This window comes from Dromiciops gliroides, chromosome 1 (genome assembly GCF_019393635.1).
Source record: "Dromiciops gliroides isolate mDroGli1 chromosome 1, mDroGli1.pri, whole genome shotgun sequence".
Lineage (NCBI taxonomy): Eukaryota > Metazoa > Chordata > Mammalia > Microbiotheria > Microbiotheriidae > Dromiciops > Dromiciops gliroides.
The window spans coordinates 718,062,927-718,068,926 of NC_057861.1; positions in this window are offsets into that span (position 1 = coordinate 718,062,927).

Below are 6,000 nucleotides of genomic sequence, written 5' to 3' on the forward strand. Positions count from 1 at the left end.
TTGGATTCGTGGTAGGTCTTGGCAATTTGGAACTGCTTAACGTCCAGGCTTGCCAATGGATAATTCACCTAGGGTTGGCCAGTAAATAGGAACTTCTTTTTTTCCCCCTTAAACCACTAAATCCTTCTTACTGTATGTGTCGGGGTGGCAAGTATTGATGCAGGTGAATCAGAAGCTCTTTAATTACATTTCACAGTAGATGCTAAACAAAATAGATTTTGTTGTTCAAAAGGGAACCATTCTGGGGTTTCCAGTGTTAGCTATTTATTTTCCCTAGTCAGCCTCCCATTCCAACCTCGTCTCATGTTATGACCACAATCATATAAAGCTGATCTTTCGCTAGACTCTGACTAGCTCTGCAGGTTTCAGTTACCTGAAGTCACTGAGAATCTTTGGACTAATACGAGAAGTCACAGAGTTCCTAAGAAATTAATGTGCTTTCCACTGTCTGTTACCTAGCAAAGAATAGTGGTAGCAGTGCCAATTGTCACCTTTTTACATTCTCAGTGTTGCGTTTCCCTTTGAGAGCAAATCAACATCCTGGTCAATAGATGTGGCAGTTGTGTGTTTCAGTAGTTTGTGTTGTTTAAAATCTAAATTGTGGGGGCAGCTAGGTGGCGCAGTGGATAAAGCACTGGCCCTGAATTCAGGAGTACCTGAGTTCAAATCAGGCCTCAGACACTTGACGCTTACTAGCTGTGTGACCCTGGGTAGGTCACTTAACCCCTCATTGCCTTGCAAAAAAAAAAAAAATCTAAATTTTGGGTTCTAATCTGCCCTCCACCCCAGTCTTGGGGGGGAAGCTGGCTAAAATCACTGATGAATTCAACAATAGTTTAGGCTTTTAAAAATTTATTAAAATATATATTATATCAGGAGGACCTGAGTTCAAATCCTGCCTCAGACGCTTGACACTTACTAGCTGTGTGACCCTGGGCAAGTCACTTAACCCCAATTGCCTCATCAAAAAAAAAAAATTATATATTATAGAGGCAGCTAGGTGGCGCAGTGGATAAAGCACCGACCCTGGATTCAGGAAGACCTGAGTTCAAATCCAGCCTCAGATACTTGACACTAGCTGTGTGACCCTGGGCAAGTCACTTAACCCTCATTACCCCACCAAAATATATATATATATAAAATAAGTTAGTGGAGAGAGAGAGATTGAGAACAGATTACCTATAGCATGGAAATCCTAGCTCAGATCTAATTTGGTATAGCCAGAGAGAAAGCAATTTCCTTTCCTAGCAACCCACATGAAATCTCTCACCACCAAGTTGGTGTCCAATGGACTAAGAGGGCCCATCCCCTCCTCCATCTGCTGCCACGTTGGTTCTTCCTCATCAAAAAGAGTTCTTCTTTGAGTGAGTGTTCACTTTGTCATTCCTCTCTCCCTCCCCCAAAGGGGAGGTCCTTCAACCTGGTTGATTGAGAGTGGTCTCTTGCTGACATCAGTAGTACACCAACACGGGGCAGCTAGGTGGCATGGGGCAGCTAGGTGGCACAGTGGATAGAGCACAGGTTCTGGAGTCAGGAGTACCTGAGTTCAAATCTGGCCTCAGACACTTAACACTTACTAGCTGTAGCTGTGTGACCCTGGGCAAGTCACTTAACCCCAATTGCCTCACTAAAAAAAAGTAGTACACCAACACATCACTCAGGGCTGGCCAGGTGTGGCCTCCATACAATCATCCTTAAGTAGTTACTGTGTAATTTAAAATTCTAAATGTGGGTCCCAATCTGTTCCCCCAGTTTTGGGGGAAAGTGACTAAAATCACTGATAAACAAGTTTAAGTTTTTTAAGAGTTTATTGAAAGATAGTAAAAGAAAGAGAAAGATTGAGAACAGAATTTCTACAACCTGGCAATCCTATCTTTCCTCAACTCCTCTGTTTCATCCTCTGCCACCACCACCATGGTGAAGTCAGGAACCCAAAGAGACAGCGCTCTAGGTGCAGGCTCTCCTTCCTCCTTCCTGTCCCCTCCCAGAAATTGGAGGTTCTTCAAGCTGGTTGGTTTACTGGCCAAAAGTTCAAAGTTTTTCTAGATTCTGAGAACCATGCTTTCTTAAGTACTCTCAAGTACCAGCCAAATGTGCTTAGAATCTAGTCAACTACTAATCCAGTCAAATCAGCCACTAATCCACTCAGGTAGGCTCATGAGTATCTGCCAAATCTCATCTATCACATTCCATTATCTTGACAGTACTTAGTTTCTCATTCTCAAACAATACTAAATCAATCAGGTGGGGCCCCTGGGCGGCTATCAAATTCCATTATTTTATCACATTCACGACCCTTAGATTTTAGCTTTTTTTCAGGAATAGGGAAATGACATGATAAACTCCCACTGATGGACAAACTATATCCTTGACATTGGTAATTTAGAGTTCATTATCTTGCATTTATGCTTTTCTCTTTTGAGCATCATTCTAACACCAGGATTTTTAAACAAAATCATATTGATTATTTCATTTGTGAATGAGGGAGTTAAGATTCTACAGTAGAATTTATGCATTGTGCAAGGAATAGCTGGGTTTTTTTTTAATCACTTTTAAAATTAATGTTCTGGAAAACATAAAGGACCATTTGCAATTAATCTTTACCTCTGGTGCCTCCCCCCTTTTTTTTTTAAAGTACATAAACTTTAATGAAACATTTTGTTAGAGACAAGTCATATTTTCCCACATGCATATAAATATTCCATACATGTGATTCTTTTCATTTTACCATTTGGGACAGTGATTGCTCTAACATGTTTTAGACACCCCATTTTCTTATAAAGAAATGCAGTTGTCTTCAAACTTTATCATATATCGTACTATAGTAAGAAAAAAAATTGTAATTGCAACCCATCAATGTCTGTTCGTCTTGTACTACTCATTCCCACTAAAAACTGAAGAAGTGTTAAGGAGCAGGGAGTTTACCATCCACTATCCAAAATATGCAGAGCTTATCACTGTAGTAATGGGGATCATTTATCAGCTGGCCTCACCCTTGCCCCACAAACCTTGAATCTGCAACCTAAGGTGAAACCAAAGGCAGCAATTCTCATTCTCTCAACACCCTCCCTCCAAACTCCATATACCCTTTCTCCAAAAGGAGCTAAAAACACAACTAGGAGAGCCGGAAGAGAACTCAGTGGCCTTCCCAAAGATGATCCCTGACATTTTACCTGGAAGTTATGGCCAAAAATGTTACCAGAATCCATCTGTTTTTGAGGAGAAGCTAGTCTAAGATCAATCTCAGCAATTTTTAAATCCTGAAAAGATCCTATTACTTATTACCCAAGATATATACTGATAAGATATCATGCATTCCAGATGGGCATTATGCCTCTACTTTGCATTTCTTGGGGCTCTTGTAAGCCACAGGAAGGTAACACTCATGAAACAAATGCAAAAAAACATCCTATTTCCTTTAGGCTTGAATTGTAAGACAAAACAAAATCAGTTTAATACTGAAGCATACCACTTGGTATTTTGGATTTCCCCCCAAATCTGAAGCAAAGGAAGAAAAATTGTCTCATGGACATAAGGAAAATGCAATACTGATTAAAACTAGGATTCTTTGGGGCCTTTAGGGGAAAAAAACAGCCACCTACAGTTGCCAGCATGTAGGGATTAAGAGAAAACATTCTTGGTACTAATAGACACCTCATTTTACCTTCTCAGGACACTTACTGATATGACATAAATTAAAATCTCAGTCAAAATGCCCTATCAGTTGACTCCTCAAAGTTCTATAGTGGTTCATACATTATTACATTAGCTATGCTGCCATCTAGTGTTCACAAATTACTACTATCTGGAAGATTAGCTGTGGTTTTTTTTTTTTTTAATTTAGCTATCAAAATAAAATAGCTTTTATGAACCATTTCTAAATGAAGACACCTTCCATAAACTTCTAGATGCTTAAGTGGAAAGCATAACTCCCCTTTGAAAGTGTCAACCATGAGATGTGTCATCATTCAGGCCGACCTTTAGCTCATACAGCCACACAAAATAAACCCAAAGATGTCTGTTAGTGCTCATTATTTGGGGATCAGCTCTATGAAATAAAAAGAGCTAACAAAACAGACACATTCAGAATCAATCATTGCTACAGCTTACAAACTCATCAGGTGTTTACTGTCAGAAGAGTCAGAAGACGGTAGCAATTAGGAGTGAAAGAAATCAAATGTAAAATGGATTTTAAAAAATTAACTGGGCTAAATTTTTTTTCTTTTTCAAACTTAGCAAAAAAAAAAAAAGGTCAAAATCAGGAAAGTAGCTGAGATAAATAACAGTTTTGTGCAGTGGAAACATTTACCTACTGATCTTTCTGAAGCTACCAAGGTCATCCGCAAATCCTGTTTTATTTATAGTCTTATAAAAAGCTGCATCTTATTTTCTGCACAAGAACTGATTCTGGACAAAACAGACTTCCCTAAATCTATAAACACAACCTCAGAGACATTCCCTTGCTATTGGGACCACAGATTGATAGCTGGAGGTCATCGAATCCAACACTATCATTTTACTGATGAGGAAACTGAGGCTGAGAGGTTAAGTGACAAGCTGCTAAATTTAACAGCTAGCGTCCAAAGAGGAATTCAAACCCAAGTCTTCCTCAGCTCCAAGCCTAGCACAACGTCCACTGTATCAAGCTTCCCCTAAACATATTTATCTGTGACCTGTCATCATAAAACTATAAGACTTTGGAAGCCGTCTTGTCCAAATCCTCATTGGACAGCTGAGGAACTGCCTCCCATGTTAACTGCTTGTGACCTTTTATGCAGACATTCATATTTAAATGGTCTTACTTCAAATCTATGACAGATATTGTTTTTACCCTTTCACCATCATAAGCTCAGGACTCAGCTGCTTTGCATTTAACTCTCTATCCCCTTGCGTGTCCGCGTTTTAACTCTTGCCTACCGACATGAACTCTTCTCTCTCTCTCTCTCTCTCTCTCTCTCTCTCTCTCTCTCTCTCTCTCTCTCTCCTCCTCCCTTCTCTCACAGGAAACCCGGGCCAACCACCCACACACCCCAAGCTAATTTGTTGGCACCCCTAGAGGCAGCACCCAAGGCTGGCCGGGGCACGGAGTTTCCTTGCGTATGCCTGCTTGGCGGAGGGAGCCAGGGCGTGCCCGGGGCAGAGGGAGCTGTGCGGGGTACACCCAAGGCTAATTTTAGCCAAGATGGGGTCCCCAAATCACAATCAATTCTTACAACCCCAAGTATGCCCACTCCCTCATCCTGTCCCCAATCTAACAGAAACATGCTTTTGTCTATATGCACAGCTACTATAATCACTGTGACTATTAATTGAGTCAAAACATGAGTCAGTCTGTTGTGTGACTGAAGGAACTAATCTGTCCATCTATGCGTTGGGTATAGAGGCAGCTGGTGGCTCAGCTGATAGAGTGCTGGGCCTGGAGTCAGGAAGACCTGAATTCAAATTCAGTCTCAGCCACATCCTAGGTGTGTCACCTAGGCAAGTCACTTAACCTGATTGCTTAACAAAAGGATCCACTGGAGAAGGAAATGGCCAACCATTTCAGTACCTTTCAAGAAAACCCCATCAACAGGTATGATCCGTGGGGACCCGAAGAATCAGACATGACTAACAAAACATATTGGGTGTCTGAATGTACATTGTGCATGCACTCACTAGGGTAAGAAAAAAGTGACTAAAAAAAGAATGTCCACTGAATTAAAATGTGACATTTCCAATCACTTTGTTTCAAGGTTTATTTTGAAATGACATGGGCCTTTAATCCTCATACAAACTTAGTTATTCTACAAAGCAGCCCATTCTAGCTCAAATGGAAACACTAAAATCTTTATTTCAACCTGTTATTTTCTGCTTTTGAAGGACTGTCCTTCTGAGGAAGAAAATAACTCATGTAGAACAAAATCCTAGAAACATGGAGTTGGAGAAGTCAAGTAATATGGGTCAGACTGTACAGCACAAGGGAGGAAATTCTACAGGAATAAATCAAACACCACAAATAAG